General features: G+C 45.5%; 1 protein-coding gene across 2 annotated transcripts in view; it reads right to left on the reverse strand.

Moving 5' to 3' along the window:
* WSCD2 (WSC domain containing 2) overlaps positions 1–20,171 on the reverse strand; it is a 1,541,956-nt gene extending 1,521,785 nt beyond the window's left edge. The window contains exon 1 of one of the 2 annotated variants that reach the window (XM_069619485.1): positions 19,645–20,171. The gene's annotated coding sequence lies outside the window, so the exon portion shown is untranslated. Of the gene's footprint in view, positions 1–11,350; positions 11,795–19,644 lie in introns of those variants that run through there. The other variant, XM_069619486.1, reaches the window with a different exon arrangement.
* Between the last annotated feature and the right edge of the window lie 5,737 nt (positions 20,172–25,908).

Consider the following 25,908-nt stretch of genomic DNA (forward strand, 5'->3'; position numbering starts at 1 on the left):
ATTTTGGTCTTTGATGCATAATAACGATCCCATTACTAACACGGTCCAGATTAATCCTGTTTCGGAATGTCAGTGGGTGGATTATTTTAAGGCTATGTATGGCAAGGGCCACGAGGTCAGGGAATGTGGTATCTCAATCCTGAGGATTCCAACCTTTGATCATCTATGGCCTTTCAAATTAGATAGAGAAGTAATTCTTAATACTGAAAAAAATGTAATGCACTAACTAATAACACCTTTAAAGCTGACCCACTAAACTGGGCTGGGGCCCTTTTTGTGCAGTTTGGAAGTATTCGGGACACAGGCCAAATGCCAGCTTTCTGGTTTTCGGCAATTGTTGTGCCAACTTTTAAAAGGGGCATTAGGGCTGATCCAGGTAATTATCGCTTGATCTCGCCTTTGATGCAGACTGTAAAATCTTTGTGACTCTACCCCTCCAACATCTGGAGGAATGGTCACACAGTAGCATATGTTGAATAAACTCGGTCTCGTAGAGGTCACTCTACTAATGGCAATGGCCTCTTGCTGCCAAATATCCAGGAAACAGCATGGGGTATCGAGGGAGGTTGTACATTCTTGGCCTCTCTTGACCTCTCTGCCTCTTTTGACTGGGTAGATCGGAATCGCCTTTGGTCTAAACTGGCTAATTCGGGGCTTCCATGAGGTCTCCTATGTCTACTGATTAGTTTATATCAGAACTCAAGTGTGCAGATTATATTAAACAGAGAAGGGAATCTCTCTGGAGAGATTGATATATCTTCAGGCCTTAGACAAGGTTGTGTTTTGGCTCCTTGGCTTTATAACCAATATATGTCAGACGCCTGGGAACACTTATATAAAGCAGGCCTGATCACTCCAAGCATGGGAAATGAACATTTTCTTGGCTGGCCTACGCAGATGATTTCCTTCTCCTGGACAACTTAAAAGTAGGCCTACAGAGACTCTTATCTGCCTTCTCTGCATATGCCAAGGGGAATGGGCTAATTATGAATCTGGAGAAAACCAGGATATTAGCGTTCTTCCGGGAAAGGATAATCAAAAGTTTGTATGTATGGTCCTTGGGAAATATATGATCTGATAGGTTATTTATAACACGCTTAATACCAAGAGGTTTCTAAGCACGGACTCAGGGTTCGAACCTGTGGTACACCATGTCTTCTTACTTTCAAGGTGAGCGCATTGCCCCTGAGCTATACCCCAATCAAGCCCACTCCTAGTTTCACTTAATTGGGTTTCCATTTCTGTGCTAACCCAGGATTACGGCAATCTCAAGAGATCACACTCCAAAAGGCAACCATGCTCCAAAAACAACTGGTGAGAGTAAACCGTAAATATGGTGATTTTCTCTAAAACTGGCCCTATTATTCTATGAGGGCAAATACGTCCCTAAAATTACATATGGTTTGGAGCTCTTTGGGCCTTCAATGTTCAATATTCTGGATCAGATAGAGACCAGGTTGTGGCATAAAACCTTGAGGATGCCGAATTCGATCCCAGAAGCGGTTATAAGATATGACCTGGGGATTTCATCACCCAAGGCTAGAATTGAATGGAGTATGGTGGCTTTGTGTGCAAATACGTTCTCTGTGCGCACCCTTTTCAGGAAAAATGCGCTCTTTTCCATGGATCAGGCCCAATGGCTCACTAGAAAACAAAACCATATCCGGAATACATAGTAGGAAGAATTCATGAAACAATGCCTCAGAGCATATGCCACACCTGTGAAACACAGAGAGAGATTACAGACTTCTTGGGTTGGATCATGTCCAGTGTGAAATGCTGAGCCAGTCCTGTCACTTGTAGGTCTGCATTTATTGTGTGAAAATAAAGGTACAGACACTTTGCAAAAATCCAGACGGATGCGAGCTAAAAGTCAAGATGAAATAGTAAAATATATCATCCCTTACCCAGAATAAGATTTCTTTCTGCATTTAAAAAAATACTATTTGTGTAAATGCGCTGGCTTTCCAGGGGATTAGTGCTCAGTTACTCTTCTATCAGAAGAGTATTGGGCTATTTGGGATTAACATCATGGAACACACGTGTATTCAATTCCTTTCTATCTAACTGAGATGGTTTTTCTTTACTAACAAATTGCGATGTGTTCCTCTTGCAGGAGACTTGGTTAATGGAAGACTTTTGTATAGATGGGTATAATGTATTGTGCAATCCTGCTAAGCGCAGATCCAGGGGGTGCCCGATGGGTGGTTTGGCTATAGGGGCTAGAACTAGCATATCTCTCACCCCATTTAATACAGAAGTTGTTTCATCTTACATTATCTTGTATCCTGGACGTAAGGATCACTCTATGTTAACTGTAAATATCTATGATCCTCCGGGAGATGAAATGATGTTAACATGGAGATGCCCATCTCGGCGTGTAAGAGTGGCTGGGGACTTTAACGAACAAATAGCACCTAGATTATATAATGGTGACTTGCTCGACTTTGACGTAAATATCTCCAGTCAGAAAACAGATCTAGCGTCCTGGAAAAAGATGTATGGATGCGGTAATTGTCTACAAACCCCTGAGTATGTCATAACATGAAAAGGGGCTGTGGCGCATCGCTAAAAACTATTTGGACCAATGGAAATTCAGAATCTTGTTTGGACTTTATATTTATAAGCTATGAACTCTGGCCCTTTTGCAGAGACTCGGCCTTCAAATCCAATACTGCCAGAGATCATATGCTGAGGAGCTGGATATGTAATTGAGGAACTGAACGCCAGCATGAGCCTAGGCGCAGATATCTCTATGTATCTGCAAACGACCAGGGCAATAGGTTTGTCTGATCCAAACATTGAAAGGTTTAATACATCGGACCAGTTGAGACTAGATGGGCTGTTTGCAGATCGCAATTGGGATACGCATGAGATAATGCAGGGCCTGCCTGCATCATTAAAACTGTGGCGAATGACGAACACTGGGAAACGTGCATTGAAAGGTCCTTATGGCTTACTAATCTTACTAATAAACAAGAGAAAGAAGCGATAGCGCTGTGACAGAGCTGCGGTTGCCGGGACCAAGGACCTGACTGGCACTGAGCAGAGGGATGCAATTAGAAGGCTTTACACCAATTACAAAAACTGTCTGTGCCAGCATAAGAACTCCTTGCACGGTGCCAATTGGAAATACATGTTTGAACTTCTCCATAACAACGATAAAAAAAAGGTTTTGGTCCTGCTATCGGCAATATCTGTCTGGTAATACTGTTAAAGAATAAAACATCATCATAGAGACAGCTTGACTTGCTGATATAACAGCATTATATTATGATGAAAACAAAAGGACTGCAATGCATAATACCATTGACGATGGGCCGTTGATTCTAGACTTTGATTCTGTGGATATCTGGGGTATAATTATGAAACTACGTAGTTTGAGAACCCCGTGCCTGGATGCTGTCCCAGATATAGTTTATAAAGCTAACCCTGACTTCTGGTCGAAAGTCCTGGAGCGCTGATTTAGAAACATACTATCGGACGGGTCTATACCTAGTAGTTGGCGGGAATCCATACTAATACTTATTTATAAAATGGGTGGTGTGTTGGATCCCTCCAACTACAGATTGTTGGCCATGCTCGACACCAGTGTCAAGATATTTGCCTCTTTCATATTGAGAAGGTTGACCATCTAGTCTGAAGCTAGTAGAAGACAAAAAAAATCCAAATAGTGGTCAGAAAATCACATAGCACGCTCTATAGCGCTTGAGCTTTACAATACCTGGTTTCAGAGATGTCAACTAACCCGCACAAGCTTTGTTTATACTATGTCGATTATTCCAAGGCCTTCAACACAGTCTCTCGCCCACTGCTTTGGTGGAAATTGCGAGAATGGGGCTTGGACGCATCGCTTCTATACCTCAGAATGGCCTTGTATCAAGCTACCTTGGTAACCATCCGATTAAATCAAGAGGGAGAGACTTTGTCACAACTCAGTACCAATGTTGGGTTTAAACAGGGCTGAGTGTTAGCACCCCTACTTTTCAACTTGTATGTTTCAGATTTGCATGAGACACGGAAAGCGGCCCGTAATTTCCCCCCTCGGATTGGTGTGGAGCCTGTTCCATGGATAATTTAAGCGGACGATACTGTCTTTGTGGATTGTACACTGATCGGACTCCAGCGATCCATAGATACCCTACAAAGCTACGCACTACAAATCATCTTGACATTAACATAGATAAGACGAAAGTAATGATATTGCGTGGGGCAAAACCAGAGGAAAAAGACCATATATATGGGAACTTAACAACATTGCTTTGGAAGTAGTATATATATATATATATATTTCTTCATTTGAACAGTTCTTACCCTCACTTGCTAAGAGGATCATATCAAAACTAAAGTCTTACGGAAATGGTTGGTGATTAGACGTTTTGTAGCAAAATGTGGTATGGTTAGCATTGAGAGACTGCTAGCTATTTATACCACCAACATAGTCCTGGGGATCACCTGTGGATTAGAATTGCTCTTGGAACATCACACCGTTTTGGTTGGAAAAACTGGAGGGGAAAATCCTCAGATCTATTTTGGAGGCACTCTACTGTGAGCTGGGCCTCCTCTCTTTATGGGCCAGCAGGTGCATAAAACGCTGAAAATGAAATATTTCTCTGATTACTGCTCCAATTAATGGTGAAACCATCGTTTTCCTCTTCTCGCAGAAATACAAAGCTCCTTGTCTGAACGCATTTCTGGCCGCATTAATGGAAACTGCCAGTGCACATTTCCGTAATGTCGATCTAATGCCTGATATCAGTATTGCTACAGCTATTGATTTGAATGAGCCCGATGTTTTGATTAAGCTAAAGAAAAAAACGTTCATTTGGGAAAGAGCAATGTCCATGGTTAAACTAAATGGGAAGAAGAGATACTTTGAGTACAGCAGACAAAGTTTACTTCCAAACAAGCCCTGCACATATATAAAAGAAAATGTGTACTAAAGATCGTAGAAGGTGTGATTGCTATATTAGGTTCAACATCTTGCCCACATATAAATATGTTAGGGGGTGGGCTAAGGATCCTTATGCGGAACTGAGCCTGCAGAATGTGTAAGGGTGCGATGGAAACATTGCAACATATTTTAACACAATGTCCCAACCTCCATCTGCAAAATCTGGAGCGTTATCAAACATTTGTGTCAAATATTTTGAATATACAGACTGATGCATTTTGGAGTACTTTGGATGGGGTAAATTCATTGGTGATCACTCGTGCAGCTTATGACATCTGGCAGGAGGGGCTGAGAAAGATATCAGGGGCTACAGATGCTTAGCTTAATGGATTTTATTGTAAATACTGGATTTAATTTTTATGTCCATGCTAACATAAAGTACAAAGACGAAAAGTAATTGACAAGATGCATGGACATTATGAGGGAAGAACAACTGAATGTCAAATGGATTGCATCATGATAGATGCAAATGATTTTACCATGTAAATCGATGCAGGTATGATATTGAATGATTCTTTTAATATATGTATGTATATCTGTTTGACTGTGCTTGAAGTTATAAGGATTTAACCAAATGCACATTACACTTTTTTGTTTTTTTAATTAGGATTAACAGGATAGAGGACCTGCAAGAATGTTGTGTTCACTCCAAAAAGGAGCACCTATGAAACCATGCCACTTCTCCTACCCTCTTGTACATTTGTGTTCCTTAGCTAGCTCTTTGTGACTATTCCTTTAGCTTCTAAGAGCAGTAACAACATCTGTTATTACCCAAATAATAGTACTGGATATAGCAACTGAAGAAAGATGAAGGGCTAAGTCGACCATGCTTTGGGAATCGAACTTTCTTAGTGCAGGCTTCCCTTTGTGAGAGGCGAGTACTAAACTTGTGTTCTACCCCACTTGTGAGCTTTCAACCCTTTCCCTATTTACCACACCTTTGAAGGGTGCAGTGTCACTTCCTTTCATGTCACTACTGGCCACGTCAAAGTTTGAACACAACTCAGTAAATGTAGAGGTTGGAAACCACCCAATTTGATTTCATCAGCCTCAGAAGGGGGCCATTTTTACTGGCTGTTCAGTTTACTAACATGTGAACTGCATCTTGCACACAGATCTCTGCAGCAGGAGACACAAGAAATGGAGGTACCTAAAAATGTATGTACATAAATGGTATAGTGTCTTCCTTTACCTACTTAAAAATAGGTGAAAATATTACTTTTGGGAAATTGAGGGGAAAGCACAATACAATCAAAAAGTGAAGAATGCACGGGATTGAATTAATTATAACCACTATCATTGCTCTGGGCTGCCTTCATACCATCATGTTATATCCCACCTTTATGGCTACAGAAAGGGAGCAACCAGATATAAATGATTCTTAGCCATTTCACCAAATGGGGCAGCCCCGTATGACCTTTTAGGACTTGTGCTCACTGCACGAGAACACATGCAGTCTCTTGTGGTCTAGCTGTACAAGGCTATAGAAGCGTGTCCAGAGAAATGCCAGTGGTTGTGATTGATTGAAAATCTTGCATCCATCAATGTTTGGTTTTATTTTGCCTCTTTGAGATAGTGCATGCTCAGACGTGGGTCCCCCGCTTGCTACATCTAAGGAATAATGCTTCCCCTCACTGATAAAGACAAACAAGGCTGAAACATGTTGAGGCTGCTTGTGTTCCTGTGCACAGGGGACATGCCCTAAGAACTCTGAATGGACTACTGTGATTGATGGCAAGACCATGACTGGTCTGCAAATGGCTAGTCCCCTTTGATAATCACGCAGATCAGCCATAATAATTAACACAGTGTGTTGCAGAAAAGTAAGTGCCTGGGATGCCACTTCCTTTGATGTCACGTCCCTCTGGCCATCAAAGGAAATGGCATCCCAGGTGTTTACTTGTCACGCCACACTGTCACAGCCTTGTTCTTTTTTAACGACTCTCCACTTTCCACCAAAACTAAAACTGATGGATTGAAGTTTTTACACATTGTTATTCCTCATGATGCAACTCCCTGTGACACCACTTGGTTCAAAGGTGCCGTCAAAAGGCTCAGCCCCCAACTGAATTTAAGTTGACACACCTGATAGGTCAAGCTGTTTGCAAATGTCAACTGTACCCCAAAATGACATTAATGTCCCCTAATGCACAGGGGAAATGTATACATTTTAAACAACATGGGTTAATTTGACAGTATTGAGACAAAGAAAATGTTATTGACACCAAAGCAATTTTTGCGTTTCGATGTTGTACCTTACAGGTGGGAGGTGTGGCGGGTCGGAAGAAGGAGTTGGATACATTAAGGACATTATGAATTTTATTTAATGAAATGATATGAAAAGGCCAAACGTTCCCCATTGCTAAAGGGATCAACCTGCCTATCTAAAAAAAACTAAGTGTGCTCGTCTGTCGTCAGGACGTCCCAAAGTAAAACTGGGTCCAATCCTAACTCTACCTGGCCCTACCACTAGTTTAACCAACTTAAATTCAACCAACAGAAGGTTTTTCTTCTTCTGGGCTTCTCCTAGTTTCTGATAGTCTTTGTATGGAAATGTCTCGCTCTTACAGTGGTTGAAGTGGGCAGGAACCATTCGCAGTGGTGCGCCTCTACTTTTTAAATTAAAGTTTTACTGTTCCAATACTTTTATTTTAAAAAGAAACCATTCCCTGTGCTTAGCAGTGTGTATTGTGTATCAAAGGGGGTGTGGTGATGGGGTTGTGGGTGGTGGGGACAGGCCAGCAAGGAACATAGTTCCACTACTTCTTTTCATGCACTTCAAACACTGCTCTCTAATACTTGAGTTTTTTCATGCCATTTATTTTGGTAAACTCCACAACACTTCTGGGTTTGGTGATCTCTTTAACGTTATGCTCCTTAGAGCTTGTTTTAAAATAGTCTCTCACACTCTTGTCTTTATTTATTACCCTTTTACAGTCTCTCAATTCATCCTTGGCTACTTTACATGGGACTTGATCCCCTTTTAGATTTCCTCCATGCTTGGGTTCCCTCTTTTATACTTTTCTATTATCTGGTTTTCTTGATAGTCTTATATCATATTGCTCAGAAGCCGTGCTTGGCCTTTGCTTTAACCACTCTTTATCGCTTTGTCCGTAAGACCTTTCCCCTTCTTCCCAGTGTAATTGTCTTCAATCCATCGTTGTTCTCTTCCCAGGGTTCTACTGGCTTTATGAGCCTTCCACATTGGCAATCCAACAAATGTATTCCTCGTATCTCGTCCATATGACTGGGACGAGTTCCACTCTTCATGTGCTCTTGCCCAGGCAGCCTCATACTTTTCCTGCTCTCTTTGTAGTGTAGGGGAACGTTGCAGGGCTCAGCTAGCACTCAGGAATTCTTCTCCATTGTCAGTTTTCCTGTTCTGAATTCTTGCAAGCGTTTTGTTCTCAGCTTCCGCTCTAGCTGCAGCCATCGATGGATGCAGGCGACGAGGAGCTACTCGCACTCCCAGAGGTGATGGTCTCAGTGTTGTTCAGCTGGGGGTCTCAATCATTATCAGGTGTTCATGGTCACGCCACCACCAGCTCCTGGATGCTCCACAGCTGTTTACCCATTGTCCTTTTTCACTGGCCTCCCGGCATCTCAATGTGGTTTTTCTAAAAGATTTGAAAGTTGCAGGCTCCGCAGCTTGGCTCTGCCGCGTGGCTCTGCTCCACCCCTCCAAGGCGCGATCACATTAGGAGGCTTCCCTTGCATACCATGCTCTCTTCTCTTGCTTCCTCCACTCGTCCCAATTAAATACACGTTTTATCTTATAGAGACATCCTCTTTTCCTTTTGCTGATAGATTCAGATCAGCATTGCCTGCAGCCAAATATATAGATGGTACAACATTCTTCTTCCCAGCAGGCAGTCCCATATGTGCTGGTGTGTTGTGCAATCTAGGGAGTACCTCATAGGAACGGGAGTCTTTGTCCCCTAACGGGAGTAACTCCCAATGAGGTCCCACATGTCCTACCCCTAGGGCTGGTATCATGGAGCAGGCTCACCTCCCTAGCCTTAAAGAGGGTGGGCCTCATTACGAGTTTGGCGGCAGCCATGGAGCTACTAGTTCCATGGCTGCCGCCAAACCGGGCTCCTTTACCGGGTTCACAGAATGGGGAATTACCAGGCCATTCCGAGTTCGGAGGGCCCGGTAATTCCTCCCTCTGGGAACCGGGGCCTGGACCTTCCCCATTCCCATCTGAGCCCCCATAGGGCTCAATGGGAATGGGAGAGGGAGCTAACAATGGGCCGATTACGACCAGCCCGTTGTTAGCTCCCTCTTCCCCTTGCGGGACCCGGTAACGATGCCTGGTTTTACCAGGCGTCCTTACCGGGTCCCGCGAGGGGACCTCGTAATTTCGCGGAACGGGTTTAATGGGTCCGTCTCCATTAGCGGAGCCAGTTAACCCGTTCCGCGAAGGTCGTAATGAGGCCCGTTGTCTCATTAAGGAGAGAAGGGATGAATAACCTCGATTCGTCACAGAGGCCACACTGGTGTATCGGGGTGCTGAACAATGCATAGGAAATATTGTCATAAAAAGACTTCCAGCAAGTTGTATGTGGAAAAAAATTATGCACAAGGCACAAAGACGGTGCCTTGTGCCACAAAGGCACATACACCCTCACACGTGGAGCGCGAGTGCACCCCACCATGCCATCTTCTGTCATACATTTCATATTGCAGGGTAGGGCAGCAGAAGGCATGTCACTGGGAGTAGTAGACTGTCACGTCACGAAACGAAGCATGTGTCAGTCAGCGGCAGCTCCATGGGATCAGAACATATGGAGAAAACTCGGCTACTCAAACTCGAAATTCCATATGCACACTGTCAACAATGCACTATATGCTCACTGACTCTCTCTAGAAAATGCAGCAACGAACATTGATATATGGAACAAAAAAAACAACAAAACCTAGCTAACTGCCCACAGATGATACAACCGCAGAGCGATGATACAAATTCGGCAGCATTGTGAACTAACAGCGAGCCCAGCTGGGAGCAGGTTGAATGTGGCGCTGGAAACAACCGGTCTTGGTTTTGTTTTTTAAATGAACAGTATTCCTCCAAATGGCAGGCGTCCCCCTCCCTGTGCAGGGTTTCTGGGAATCGCCCTAGTGGTGGGAGGCAGAGACACGCAGAGGGTCCATGTCTTCCCAGGGAGCAGTGGTGCATTGAGGAACAGACTGTCCCTGGATTGCTCGCTGGAGGATCTCACGCTCCCGGGGACTTCATCTGGTGTCAGTATCTCTCTCCTGGAGTCACCTTACTCCGCCTCCAGCCCCGCCCACTCCCCCTCCCAAGCCTCCTCTGGCTAGTATTGCCACCAACCCTAGTCACACTCTGAAATAAAAACACACATTACACCAGAGTTAGGTGAAGGCTGCTAAAAACTCTGTATATTGTCAACAACTAGTAAAGACTCATATTTTAGCCGTATTCAACAGCACAGCTCGGGCATTAACTCATCACAAGCACATTTCTCTTATGCATTTGAAAAGACCGGAGGGTCTTTCTCCCACTGCAGGATAAAGGGCGACCCGTGTTGCTGGCTCGGGGCTGACCTTTCTTTCTCGACAGTGAAACGTTTGTTATTTTAAATAGTATCTGCCCGGGCTCCACTTCCTGGGAAATACACCCTCACGCAGGAAGATGGGACTGCACGAGCGCGAGTGCACCACAGCCTGCCATCTTCTATGCATTTCGCGGCGTGTGCTGTAGGCATCGCTCCGTAGTCCTCGGGGGGGAAATCGCCTTCATTAACAAGTCCAATTGTAATTAGATCCAAGGGGTTCTGTATGCGTGGTCCGGAATAATGTCCATATAAATGTCCCTTTATATGGCTGACGTGCACTTGCTTGCCAAAATATAAGACTTGCAGTAACTTGTCAACTCATCACCTGCAATGCACACACTCGTGCATTGGGAGATGGGATGCGGGGAAACGGCGTGGAGCTGCTGGTGTTGCTATGGTGCAGCAGCGCATAGAATGAAATGACTAGAGGGGATCAACAGAATTGACCTATTTGAAATATAACCTACAGCAATTTTTAAATGATTTCCTCTTAGTACCCAAACAGCGACAGGTCGACAGGTGATTAACAGGGTATGTTTGCGGTTGTACAGTTAATTTGAATGTTTAAAAGGATGAAGCTGGCAGTGTAACTCCCACCCATCCACCCACTCAATCCCTCAGCTCTCACTTGCACTTATCACTGGTGCGAGGGGTGATCCCCTAAATCCAGTCCCGTCCCCCAGCCGAGTTATTCTGAGCTATCAACTTGGAACTCATCAGGCGATGACCGGGTGAGGAGGGCAGCCCTCTCCCGTGCCTGCTCAGTTCGAGCGTATACCTCACCCCTACTCCTCCATGCTCAATAGATCATTGTTACCTGAGTTTCAAGCATGACGACTCGGGTGGTGTCCCTTCTTCCCGAGTCAACTCCCCGCGCTTCCATGGAAATAACCCAAAATTAACTCAGTCATTCCTAATCCCAAAAACAAAATCGGATGTGACATCAGAGGCCAGCTGCATGTGGGCGGTGCACCTCTGCCACCTAGCAGCCCCGGCAGCGTGTGCAGAATCCTTTCCTGGAGCCTGGGGGAAAATGTACACCCTTGTACTAGTGGTGTGCTGGCAGGTGAGTGCTCCGGCGTGTCCGCCCTGCCAGAGCTACTGAACGCGGTGGACTCGTCCAGGGCCAGAGGTGGTCAGAGACTAGAGCCGATGCCAGTCCCTTGGCGAGGTTTGCGCCCACTGCCCGTGCAGTTCATCCAGGCTGTGTGGCTCTCGGACCTCCGTTACTGAACATCTCTGTCTGTCGGAGCCCTCCTCGCGGCGGCTTTCCTCAGCGGCGCTCCATGCACAGGGCCCCAGCGCTGCCTGACGCTTAACTCCTTAACTGCCATCTTCCCACGCTCCCGCCTGTTGGCAGGGGCTGCAGCAGCTGCTCCTGGTTTTACACTCTCATATCCCACACCATCAGGCTAATTTTAGTAATCCCATAGTCGCATAATACCATTCTCTCTGACGATACACAACAAAGGAAAGCCGCTGTTCACTTTCAAAATTGTAGTATAGCCCCACAGCGCACAGTTATGTTGTACAGATTTTAAACAGCAACGGGTAATAGCACAGTATAGAGACAAAGAAAACGTTGGTGACACCATGTTTTGGTGGTGCACCTTGCAGCTGGGAGGCACAAAATGCACAAATAATAATACCTTCAAACATTGTTTTTACTGGCAATAGCGCTTGCTAATTGTATAATAAGCATTAGTAAACACAATTTTGCAGTGCATAGGTTTATTGCTGCTTTCTTAGTTTTGTAAATATAATTCTTCAAGTTACAAAAGGAAAACCAACACGTGTTTCGACTCTAGGTCTTTTTCAAGGCAGAAAGAATAAGAGTCAATACTCAACAGCAATCATAGCTCTCGTGTACGTGTTTTTGGGTCTGGATAGGACAGGGAAGCAGCCAGGGGCGTGGGACCATGGTCCCCTTATGGGATCAGGTTGGCAGCATTGTGCTAGGTGGGTTTGGGGCGGGGTACTTTGTGGCTGGGGTGAAGTGCTCATGGACGCAAGCACTGGGAAGTGGGTGGTGGGGGCCATGATTTCTATGGAATAGTGGGATGGGGGAGGGGGGCAGGAGGTAATTCCTTGACCAAGCTGCAAGCAGACTGGGGAGTGGGCGCAGGGGAGGGAGCAGGGATGACCTTAAGTTCCCTTAAGTCCTCTGGGAGGTCTGCAGCAAACCAGCGGAGTGACGGGGGGCAGTTTCCAGGAGGGGCAGATATCAGAAGGAGCAGCCTATAGAGTGGGGGTGCGCGTAGGCGTGGGCTACAGTACAGTAACAGGTGTAGAGGATTACGAGGGTATTTGGTGGGGTCAGTGGAAGGGAGGTGGGGTGTTGTCGGAAGGTTAAGGGTGCAGCGAGTCTGAGGGGAGGGGACGGAGAGGGTTGTTAGGAATGTCTAGGGTTTTGGGCGCCCGGCCTATAGGTGAAGAGTAATGGAATGGTACAGAACAGCCCCAGAGAGTGTGGAGCGATATTGGGTTAGGTGGGACCCAATCACCCAGCATTGACTGAGGTGGGTGAGGCTCAGACGGCTTCCCCATGGTCGACGACTGGGAGTGGTGCAGCCCCAGGAGGTTTGGTAAAACGGGGAGAGGGAATGACAGTCTTACCCAGTTGGAATAGCTGGGTGTGCACTGGGATAACAACCAGGGTGTGGGGGTGGGCTCCCCCTGCTTGGAGAGTTGGACAACCTGGAACAAGCAGAATGGGTGACGTCGGAATGTAGAGAGCGAGGCCAAGTGAAGGGATAGATGGGGCAGTAATGGAGTGGATGACAGGCATACTTGTAACAAAGGTGAAACAGAGAACTATGGCATGGGGGCAGGTGGTGGTATTAGGCCCAAACTCGACAGAATGGGAAGTGTGGCACTGGAAGAGAAGGAAATAGGGGGATATGTAGGGTGCAGAACAGAGGGAGATGGTGCATTGTTGATAGAGGGATGGCAGAGAACACAGAAAAGTTGTGGGAGGACTGATACAGTGGGTTTATGGAGGAATTATGGCCCTGTTAGTTGGCCATGGCTCAATGGGTGCTGAGTGTAGTACTGGAGTGGAGAATGGGGGGGGGGGTTCCTAAGAGTAAAGGAGGACTGCCGGGGATGTTGAAAGATGGTGAGGAGTGATGCGGGTGCAGGTACAGGGAGGATGGCTTAGAAGGAAAGGACTTTGTGGCATAAAGAGGTGAGCAAGGACTGAGGCACGTGGTGGCATGGGAGTGAAGGGAATGGAGGTTAGTATGGGAAAGAGGGACAAGGGGGAGGAAAGGGCTGACATCGGAGGGGAACGGGATGACATAGGCGGGATCAGGGTGACTAGATGGGAAGATGGCAGATTGGGGTGCTTGAGTTCCGATCTTGAATTTACTGGTTACAACCTTACCATTAGTGGAGAACCCCCAACACTTTATCATCACATGCCCCCCCTCCCCGCTTTTAGATCCCTGAAAATGATGTGTGCGGGAAAGATAAAAATGATTAACTTACATGATCACACCAAACTCCTACCAGGGTATAGTAGCTTTGAATCAAACATTAATTTTGCATCATTGATGCTGAATGCAGATAACAGTCGGTATCTAGGGTATCAGTAATGGACATGGATGGGTTCTTCACACTAAATGAGTGGCAGGCACATACATACTGCATGTTGAGCTGTTCAAGCAGCATTTCAGAATGTTTGCAGCACATTGAGTGACCTCTGGTTGACCATTTGGTAGTTGAGGATGGAGGGTTGGCTGTAGATGCTGGGACATACAACTTAATTGCAAAGAGGGTGCACAATAGGAAGGTGGCCAGCAAGCCGGTTGTGTCAGGCTGATTTGCTGCTTCAAATACTACAGTTCATGTCTTGGGCTAAGTTTTCAGTGGCGCGGGGAAAGAGAGTTGGAGAAGTCAGAGGGTACAACAAAGGTGTGTTTTTGTTCTGGAAATGTTTTTAATGTAGTACTAGAGTAGTGGGTACCCTTCACGGGGATATGAAGAGTATGTCAGCCAAAGAGTCAAGAGAAGTGGTGGGAAGACAGGTGGCATGTGTCGGGTGGAGGGTTAGTGTGTGGAGTAGTGGGGAGGATGGACAGCGTAGGCTTTGGAATGTTTCGAGTATTTTGAGGACAGTGACTAGTGTGTTATGGAGTTGGTGAGTAGGGAGGTGAACTTCAAGGTGGATAGCTGGTGTTTGCAGAAATAATGAAAGAAGTGGTTGACTGGGAGCCAACGTTTTCAAGAATAGTGCGGGTGTTTGGGTTGAGGAGCCAGCTGAACAACATGGTATTTCGGGAGAAGGCTGATTTGCGGTAGGAAAGAGGATATAGCAGATGATTTATGGTGTCACAGTGGCCAAGGACTATGAGTAAGCTTTGGATCTGGAGCATACAGGGAAGGATCTCTTGAAGGATCTCGTTTAGGACAGGAAGTTAGTATGTCAGGAAATGCAAGTAGTGAAGGAAGGGTCAAAGGGGGACCAGGATGAAGAAAGTACAAGGGTACTCGTGGGAGATTATAGCTGCTGGTATAGGGATAAGGAGAGGGCCAGGGTAATATTACTGGCAGGTTGGTCTTGTTTTATTTCGTTTAGGGTGAGTAGTGTTACGGTAGTGGCCTTAGTGGACAGAATGGACATGAGAATAAGGTAAGGTTATCTGGGGAAGGGGTGCAATTAGGGCACAAGTAAGAAATCTAGTGCTCGATCAGCCGGGGGAGTCGGTGATGTTCAGATCATGCTTCACTTGGAAGTTTTCCTTTGGGCTTCAGGGTGTCAGAAACGTTTTGTGTCAAAGGGGATCAGGGGTTTTGATTTGTGTGAAGATTCTGGGTGCATTTCGTGATGCCTTACAGGAGTTGGAAGGGGGTGTGGAGGCTAGCTTTGGGGCACATAGTTACAGCAGAGGTGGCATCAGGGGAGATGAGACAGAGACCGGAGGGGCAGGAGATAAAGAAGCTTGGGTAGAGAAGTATGATGGATCAGGGGTATGTTAGAAAGCAAAGAAGGAGGCAGGAGGATTGGGACGGTAGTTCTGGTGCTGGGAGGGCGGGGTGTCATGAAGAAGGTGGGGGGCTCACTGCTTTGTTTCCTTTCACAGATGCTGGCAAAGGTGGGGAATTAAGGAAGTATGGAGTTGCAGACATTGCTTGGCGAAATGGGTTGGCCAACAAGAAGAAAGGAAAGAGTTTGGGACTCGATGTAAGTGCACTTACAAATATATACCAGCGAAGTGGTCAGGATTATGAGGACGAGATGGGATCAGCTAGCAAGGATAACTCAGTGGCAGTACTCTTGTCTTGTAAAGGAGACTACGCTGACCAGCACGGGTTTGGAACCCAGACCTGATACTACGCTTAGAAGCTGGAGTCCCACATTAAGCACAATACAAAAAAATAACAGTTTAATTTGTTATTGAACATTTTGTCAATAACAATTGTCCCACATGCAGTGCCAGGGGAAATTGCAATGCATTAAAAAATAATAATAATATATATATATATATATATATATATAAAAGGAGAAGAAGGGATATTATAATGTTATGGGAGGACTGGCCAATGTGTGTGGTTTGGGATGGAGCTTTGCCAAGGAGGGTTTGGATGGGAGAGATCAGGGAGGGAGCGGTCTACAGGGCAAGGATAGAAATGAATAGGGGTAGGGAGGGTGTTAGGATCCACGTTGTGCATAAGGTGCAGCACCCAGACAAAAGATATAAGGGGTTGAATTGCCGGAAGTATAGTGTAAGGCCTAAAAGGATAGGCAGAGATAGGTGAGGGTTTTCTGGGTGCTGTAGTCTCGCTCAGTTAACTGAATGGTTGGGTTCAGGTTCAGGGTTATTACATTGTTGAGGGGGTGGGCAGTGCTGTTCGAATGGACAGGCTAGCCCGGCAGTACAGGAAGGGGGAGGAGCTAGTTGAAGGAGGATGGTACATGGACTCAGAGTGTGGAGAGTGGAAAAGTTATAAACCTGTTAGGGACTAGAAGGGGGCGGGAATGCTGGATAGAAGGGGTTCAGCGGACGGGGTGTGTGTGATTAACATATTTGTTTGGTCTGTAAGGCAGAGGAGCCAGGTTGGCAAATGTTTGTAAGCTTGGGCCTGTCACATTAAAGCAACCTTTTCCACTTAATGCAAGTCTTGGGAGCTGGTGTGCAGTGCAGCTCAACTGATGCATGTGCCAATCAGCGGCCGTTCTGTGGGATCAGAATCAGAGGAGGATCTAACAGTCGTCAGCCAGACAAATGGCGAGCGGGCCCCTGTGCTAGGCCCCCCCCTTCCACACAGCACAGGGCCCTTTCTGCTGTGGCGGGCCTGCTTTGTGGCGGTGAGTTCTCTGCTTGCTTTCCCCCTGACTGCTGCCAGAGAGCACATGTGCCATCGCCTTGTGGCTCATTGTGGATCTTAACACTGTTTGTCAGCCCTGAGGGAACATGGCAGGCTTTTATGCAACAGCTTTCACACCTTAAACAAAGCCAAACAAGATTGGTGCGAAATGAAGAGGGGTTTGGTCCCTGATGAAAAAAAAAACTCAGTTCTAGTGGCGTGTTTTGCATGTTAGTTGTCACAGGGTTAGGGCTTTGTTATATACAAATGTCATTATCTCCTTCAAAGTACATTCTGCAAAGCAAAGGTTTTTAAATATTACGACAATCCACATCAGCACGTTGTTCTGTGTTACTTTTCTTTGACTTTTCCTTTATTTAGGAAGTTTACAGAGCACCGCCCTACCCTAGTATGCGCCATATGGCCTGATTTACAAAAGCACTTTTCAATGGAAAAATCCCATTGGAAACGTTTTGTAAATCGGGCACATAGGGGTGTGGTAGGGTTGGGGAGTGTCACAGCATTCTATCATCTTTTGGGGAAAAAATCAAATTAATAAACTAATAGATACAGCATCTGGTGCAGCGATCACAAGCAGCTCATCACATTGTTGTCACAAACATCAATTATGTTCTGCTTTGTTTTTTAACACCGTCCACATTGATCTGTTGTGCATCTAAAGTACACACAGATTGAAAATATTGTAAAGGGCTCTTTAATTCCATACTAGTACACCCTTATACAGATCTGAGGTTTTCACTCTCCAAACCGTGCAGCAAAATCTTAACACTATGCAATTATGCCATTTTGCAATGCATGGCTGCAGCAATACACGCACAAACTGAATGACATCACTTTTCTGCTACAAGGACATGTATGTTCTCTAGGTTTGCAATATTTAGCATTAATAGCAAAGCCTGCTGAGGAGGCCCAGCTGTTTCCAGTTAGTCAGACCCCTAGGTAACTGTAATGAAGACAACTTAATAACAAATTGCTTTTGTCACTGAAGTTTGCCATTGTGCACTGTGACCATAATTAATTCCGCACACCCAAAGCTCCGCCTCCCTGACCCGCCCACCTAGCGCCCTGGGTCAGGTGCTGCCCAAGGGCCCTTTGCCTTAAATATGCCACTGATCAGAATGGGTGGAGAACTCAAATTTGATATTCCTGAGTCACACTGTCAGCAGTGCATTGTATGCTCACTGAATCTCATGAAAAAGCAGCAATGAACATTCACATATAAAAAAAAGAAAAGTAGGTAATTGGCCACAATTGATGAAACCGCCGAGTTACTCAGCACGCTCGTCAGAATTGTGAACTGTCAGCTGGCTCGGTTAGAGACGGCGCTGAAAAGAACCTGTCTTGGCTTTGCTTTTAGATGAATGTTTTAAGTATTCCTTCAAAGGGCAGTCTGATTAATAAGCGCTCAAACGGACAGGTGGGAGTCTGGGGAAGGGGTGCGTTTAGAGAGATTCTACCGGCCGACACCCCCCTCCCTGTGCAGCTAGGGTTTGTGGGAATCACCCTATTGGTGGGAGGCAGAGACACGCAGAGGGCCCATGCCTTCCCAGGGAGCAGTGGTGCATTAAGGAACAGACTGTCCCGGATTGCTCGCTGGAGGATCTCACGCTCCCGGGGACTTCATCTGGTGTCAGTATCTCTCTCCTGGAGTCACCTTACTCCGCCTCCAACCCCGCCCACTCCCCCTCCCAAGCCTCCTCTGGCAAGTATTGCCACCAACCCTAGTCACACTCTCCGAAATAAAAACACACATTACACCAGAGTTAGGTGAAGGCTGCTAAAAACTCTGTATATTTGTCAACAACTAGTAAAGACTCATAGTTTAGCCGTATTCAACAGCACAGCTCGGGCATTAACTCATCACAAGCACATTTCTCTTGTGCACTTGAAAAGACCCGAGGGTCTTTCTCCCAATGCAGGATAAAGGGCGTCGCGTATTGCTGGCTCGAGGCTGACCTTTCTATCGTGACAGTGACACGTTTGTTATTTTAATTAGTATCTGCCAGCGGCCCCCTTCCTGGGAAATACACCCTCACGCAGGAAGATGGGACTGCACGAGCGCGAGTGCACCACAGCCTGCCATCTTCTGTGCATTTCGCGGCGTGTACTGTAGGCATCGCTCCCTAGTCCTGGGGGGGTGGTCGCCTTCATTACCAAGTCCAATTGTAATTAGATCAAAGGGGTTCTGTATGTGTGGTCCGGAATACTGTCCCTTTATATGGCTGACGTGCACCTGCTTGCCAGAATGTAAGACTTGCAGTAAGTTGTCAACTCATCGCCTGCAATGCACACACACGTGCATTGGGAGATGGGATGCAGGGAAACGGCGTGGATCTGCTGGTGTTGCTATGGTGCAGCAGCGCATAGAATGAAAAGACTAGAGGAGGTCCACAGAATTGACCTGTGTTGATATTGAATTTACATTGTGCATATTTTTGAAGTATTTCCGCATGGTTCCCAAACAGCGACAGATATTAAAAGGGAACCTGAATGGGCTCATACAGTTTATGTTAATGTTTTAAATGATGCAGTGTGCAGTTGGTAGGGCAAATCCCACCACCCCCGCGCACTCACTCAGCTCTCACTGGGCACTTGCATTTAACACTGGGTACGATGCGAACCCTGAAACCCAGTCCCGCCCCCAGCCTAATTATTCTGGACTACCAACTTGGGAACTCATCAGACGATGACAGGGGTGAGGGGGTCAGTCCCCACCCATGTCTGGCTAGTTCAAGGGTATCCTTCACCCCCACAATGCCAGGCGGAGGATGTTGTCATTACCTGCGCTTCAAGCACGGTGCCTCTGATGGGGTCTTCCCGGGTCAGTGTCAACTCCCCGCGCATCCATGGAAAGAACCCAACATGTACTCAGCCATTCCGCTTCCAAAGAAAAAAGAGATGTGCCAGCAGCAGGGGAGCTGCGTGTGTGCGGTGCGCCTTCACAGCACCGGCAGCGTGGTGGGCACCCAGCAGCAGTCACTGCAGAGTCCTTTTCTAGAGCCCGGGGAACGGCGTAAATCCGTGTACTGATGGTGTGCTGGCAGGTGAGTGCCCCGGCGTGTCCGCCCTGCCAGAGCCACTGAACGCGGTGGAGTCAGGAGGCGGGGGCGGACAGAGCCGATGCCAGCCCCTTGGCGAGGTTTGCGCCCACCGCCAGCGCAGTTCATCCAGGCTGCGTGGCTCTCGGACCTCCGATACTGAACATCTCTGTCTGCCGGAGCCCTCCTCGCGGCAGCTTTCCTCAGCGGCGCTCCGTTCACAGGCCGCCAGCGCTGCCTGACGCTTAACTCCTTAACTGCCATCTTCCCACGCTCCCTCCTGTTGGCAGGGGCTGCAGCAGCTGCTGCTGGTTTCACGCTCTCGTATCCCACACATCAGGCTAATTTTAGTAATCTCATAGTCGAACAATACCATTCTCTCTGGAAATACACAACAAAGGAAAGGCTCCATTCCTTTTCAAAGATGCTACATCCAGTAACCATGTAGGCCAGCGAACGCTTCCAAAGGCACACGTTTGTACACGTTTTCAAATGTAATATGCAGTGTGGGATTCTACAGTCCTATAATATTTTTAGCATGGGATTAAAAGCATTATCTTCACTTTAAAAAAAGCCTAACTCGTGAGACAGGTTTGTGCCATTTTTAGTTTTGCCTATTAGGTGGTGCTGACAGCGCTACCTCTAAAGCCAAAACTATTGTCATTACAATAAGAGCTTTAACATAAAATAGGGGCTTTGAAATTAGGTGTGCAATGGTTTTCAATGCAGTTGACATATGAGGATGGATTGTGTAGTTTTGCTATGTGTCCCACCTATTTAACACCCATTGCTAAGTGAAATCTATTTGATTTTTCTCCCGTTCCCACCCTTTTCCCTCCGACCATACCTCTATTTGCACTCTTTGGCTTCATATTGTGTGGTGAATTTGTCAGCCATTTTACTTCCGAAATGGCGAACCCCATGTGTTTATGTTACAAAACAGTTATTGACTTGATCGATGCTTTAAAAATATTTACTACAGTTTTACGTTAACTATTGTAACGTATTTTTTATTAAAAATAATCAAGTTACTGTTATAGTTACGTTTGGATCTAAAATGGATCTGAAAATGCCCATCCACTAATAAGTCGGGGTTGCTCCAGTGCTTTTAGATGCAAGGAAATGCTGATTGGGTGCGCAGTTTCTTAGTGATGTCACAAATATGTGATTGGTCTAACTGTGGGCTTTTTTCCCACATTGCAGCCATTTTCTTTCACCAAATCATAGTTTAAAAAAAAGGTTTTTAACTGTGATTCTTGGTTTGTTCATCTTGTATATGTCCAGCGTGGCTACATTTGTAAGGATGTCTATCGAAGAGCTCCCAATTTCTGTATTTGGTGGTGCACTGGCCCCCCTTCACAAGGAGACCCAGGGTGGTCTAACAGCACATGGTGCCCAGGACAAGCACCATGAGACTTCTTGGAACCCACAGGTCATGCTCATAAGGATGGAGGACAACAAGCAGCACCTTGATGGGGTGGTGTAGCCCAGCGCCTGAGAGGGGAGCAGCCTGCAGTGCAAGCTGAGCGGCTCAGAGCCATCGGACATGGAGAACAACCAGCCCAACAGCCAAGGGGAGAGACTGGCTCTTGCGGGGATGGCAAAGCCGGACATAGGGACACTGTACACTGTTAAGCCACTGAGAGTGCAGGGCACCTGACAGCACACTATACTATCTCTTTGTGTGTGCATCCTCATTGCACACACTTAAGGTGTCCTTCCCGGACACGACAGAGACTTGTGACGCGGCCTACCACTGGACGTATTGGCCATGGAGCCGGAGGTGGATGTTACCCGGAGTACTGGAAATGTAAATATAGGCCAAAGACACAATGCAGCTAGTGAGTGAATAAAGTAGGCATCTCAGACCCATGTCTGGCGTGAGTAATTCATACTGACTCTGCTAACCGAGCATCACCCAGACAAGCATGTCCCACTCGCGGCCTGGCCTCATGGGATCCGATTTGAGTGACATGAGCACCCTGCTGCTTCGCGTATCCTCCCTGTCGGCATGACTATGTCCGTGTAACATAAACCTTTTGTTGCGGTTTATTATGCGGTTACACTCAACTCAGGGAGTTCCTTTCCTATTAAACTATTGTTTGTTAAGGTTGACTTTGGTAAGACCTCCAAACCGTCTAACACCCAACCCCAACAAATACCTGGTGCCACAATGGACTAGGAACCAGGCCACAATGGACTAGGAACCAGAATATAGATTTATTAAATTATTTAAACACAAGAACAACAATGAATTCCGTAATAGCACCAACACAGAGATAATACTGAGATATGCAGTCACAATTTCCCGCACGTTTCTTTTCAAATACCTCACCAATGCAGAAAAAAAAATCCAAAACACAGTGATTGCTGATTTGGTTATTATACTTTTCACCCAGAAACTCCCACCCTCCAAACATCAATTAGACTTGGTCCCTGTAAATTGAATGCCAGTGGCAGAGAGTGGGAACACAATAGGAAAACTGTTTGGGATTCTCATAAGATACACTCTTGGCAAAGGGTATTAAACTAGAAAAGCAATGGGACAATTCATTTTGCCACAACCAAAAAGAACAGGCAGGGCTTTGTGGTTTGGGTCAGAGAGCAATGGGAACAAAGGAGCAATTTAGTTTTTTTCCCACTACACATGCAAAGGAAATACAAGGCTTCACACTTCTGATCTACAATGCAGGGTATCAATGGGGAATTGTGTTTTGTACCCTGCATACCCACGTGGAAACAGGGTTTTGGGATTAAATCTTTTGGCAAATCTTTATGTCTATACCGGCTCATAACACACTGGGAAGAGGGTGTTAGTTTCGAATGGCAACGAAACGCATACCATGATTTCTATAGGGGAATTAATTGATTTACTTTAATTAAATATGCTAAGAATCTACACAGACAAACAGGATATTTTGCTATGGGGAAATAACTAAAACAATACTTGAAAATGCAGGGCCTACACAATCTATGGTTTTGGAGATAGGTGTACTTACAGGAGAGGCCTTGAAATGGACATCAGGGAACAGCAGGGCACTTCTGAGATAGCAAGGGTGTCAGTACAGGATAGTCTCCTCTGGCTTCTCAGCTTCTATGTCTTCTGGACCCTATCTCCAATGCAAGGTTTGGGGCCTCTCTGCTTGGATGTTTCTCGCAAGAATTCAGCAGCAGGTTACCTCCCAGAATAAGTGGAAAAAGCCCAGTTCTGATGGAAACTGGTTTATCTATAGGTCAAAAGACATCACAAACTTCTCTTGATTCCCGCGAAAGGGATTGGTTGGTTTTCTTTACCCACCTCCCACCTATGTGCTAATAGGATGAGGAGATGAGGGGTGTGAGTTAGGAAAGCTGTGGTAGGAGAAAGCTGTGTCATCCCAAACTGACATGTGGGCTTTGCATGTTCAAAACTCTGAAATCTATCAACATGGCAAGTACCCTAATTTTTCAAATCTTTCCATGAATGGATATCTTTTTTAAGAACTACATTTTAAGGAAAATCAGATGATGCTAATCTGAAGACAGCACACCCTTCCTATGCTGAGATACAGTTTTCTTCATTTATTCAGGAGCTGTATAGGTGAAAAATATGCCACTTCATAGTTCTCATTTTTATTCTGTCCTTCACCCTCACACCAAATTTCAAATCTCTCAGAATCAAGGGAAGGCACAAATCCCATTTTCATTAATAACTTTAGTTGAGTTTATCACACAAAAATAGTTTTAGCCTGGTTCAAAGGGGGTCTCTGTCACCATTAATACACGTCTGGAATGACGGTTGTGGCATATGTGCTGCCCCTTTTTATGCAATAATATGTATTTTTCCATTAACTAAACTCCAGTGTTTTCTTTATTTGCTTTCAGTTTCATTTCCACTTAGGCATGTGATCAGCCATGTGAACAATACTTGAAAATGCAGGGCCTACACAATAAACACAATCTATGGTTTTGGAGATAGGTGTACTTACAGGAGAGGCCTTGTAATGGACATCAGGGAACAGCAGGGCACTTCTGAGACAGCAAGGGTGTCAGTACAGAATAGTCTCCTCTGGCTTCTCCAAGGGATCCCAGTCAGCTTCTATGTCTTCTGGACCCTATCTCCAATGCAAGGGTTGGGGCCTCTCCGCTTGGATGTTTCTCGCAAGAATTCAGCAGCGGTTACCTCCCAGAATAAGTGGAAAAAGCCCAGTTCTGATGGAAACTGGTTTATCTATAGGGCAAAAGACATCACAAACGTGTCTTGATTACTGCGAAAGGGATTGGTTGGTTTTCTCTACCCACCTCCCACCTATGTGCTAATAGGATGAGGAGATGAGGGGTGTGAGTTAGGAAAGCTGTGGTAGGAGAAAGTTGTGTCATCCCAACTGACATGTGGGCTTTGCATGTTCAAAGCTCTGAAATCTTTCAACATGGCAAGTACCCTAATTTTTAAAGTCTTTCCATGAATAGATATCTTTTTAAGAACTACATTTTAAGGCAAATCAGATGATGCTAATCTGAAGACAGCTCACCCTTCGTATGCTGAGATACAGTTTTCTTAATTTATTCAGGAGCTGTATAGGTGAAAAATATGCCACTTCATAGTCCTCATTTTAATTCTGTCCTTCACCCTTACACAAAATTTCAAATCTCTCAGAATCAAGGGAAGGCACAAATCCCATTTTCATTAATAACTTTAGTTGAGTTTATCACACAAAAATAGTTTTAGCCTGGTTCAAAGGTGGTTTCTGTCACCATTAATACACGTCTGGAATGACGGTTGTGGCATATGTGCTGCCCCTTTTTATGCAATAATATGTATTTTTCCAATAACTAAACTCCAGTCTTTTCTTTATTTGCTTTCAGTTTCATTTCCACTTAGGCATGTGATCAGCCAGAGGCTGGCTCATGTTTATCTTCGCCTCTCCCTTCATGGCCTGTAATGGCCCTGGCTGCAACTCTAATTGACATTCTATGAGAAGTGTGACCTCAAGGTCACTTCTACCGAAAGAACAGGTATGGCCTTACCTGTTTCCATCGTGGTTTAAATCGAGCAGTGTATTTCGTTCTATATTTTTAAACAATGCCCCGATTAATGGTTGGCAACCAGACCTCCCTCTCCAGGACCAGCAGAGGAAAGGTATTGGAGGTTAAGTTATCATTTTCACGAGAAATGACGGGCTGCGTGTAAAAGTCTGCAAGCAATGGCCTTTAAACTCGCACACAATGCATTTTACATGACATTTTATAAGGCACCTGGGCCTTATATCCATGTGTAATGTACTTCTTTAATCTCACAGTTGCAAAATACATGAATTTCGCTTCCGGTTTGTCCCTATGTATAGGGCTGTTATATGAGAAAACCATGTTCAAACTTTGAAAGTCTAGTAGGCACTTCTCTCTGCATACTGTCATTTGGATGAAGAAAAACACAAAGGAAGTTCTTCTTATTTCTTGTAATTGCAAAGAGCTTGGTTTCACTTGAAATTACTGGAGCACAATTTGGTATTACATTGGAGATAATGTATGCGCTGCCACCTGTCTCTTTAAGTAAAAGTGCAGTTCTCCATGGTTTCAGTAAAACAGCATTGTCAGCCACATGTCTTTCTTTTTCTTGCTGAAATGCAATGCACATATCTTCACACTTTTGAGATTAAAGCCCACTTTCTTTCCTTTGAGATTTAGGCCTGTTTTTGTTTCAATAGGCCTCATACCTGACATCACCATTTCTGTGCTGGCCTTTTACTTCAATGTGACTTCCCAAATAACTCTGGCCTCTTTATTTTGGGAATTCAGGGGCTATATTTTACCACACACAATTTCTCTTGTTTTAGAGGGTAGGGAGGCCCTCAGGTCTTCCAGCAGGTATATGCAGTGCTGCATGCACATCAGAACTACCCCACGGCACCAGTAATTGTCCCCATTTACATACTTTCCCTATTAAGTGCACTGGCTCCAACTATCCATGATGGGGCAACAAGATATGGTATGTGGCAAATACAAACCCCCATGCCCCAAACACCACAGA

Source organism: Ambystoma mexicanum, chromosome 10 (genome assembly GCF_040938575.1).
Source record: "Ambystoma mexicanum isolate Mex_15411 chromosome 10, UKY_AmexF1_1, whole genome shotgun sequence".
Lineage (NCBI taxonomy): Eukaryota > Metazoa > Chordata > Amphibia > Caudata > Ambystomatidae > Ambystoma > Ambystoma mexicanum.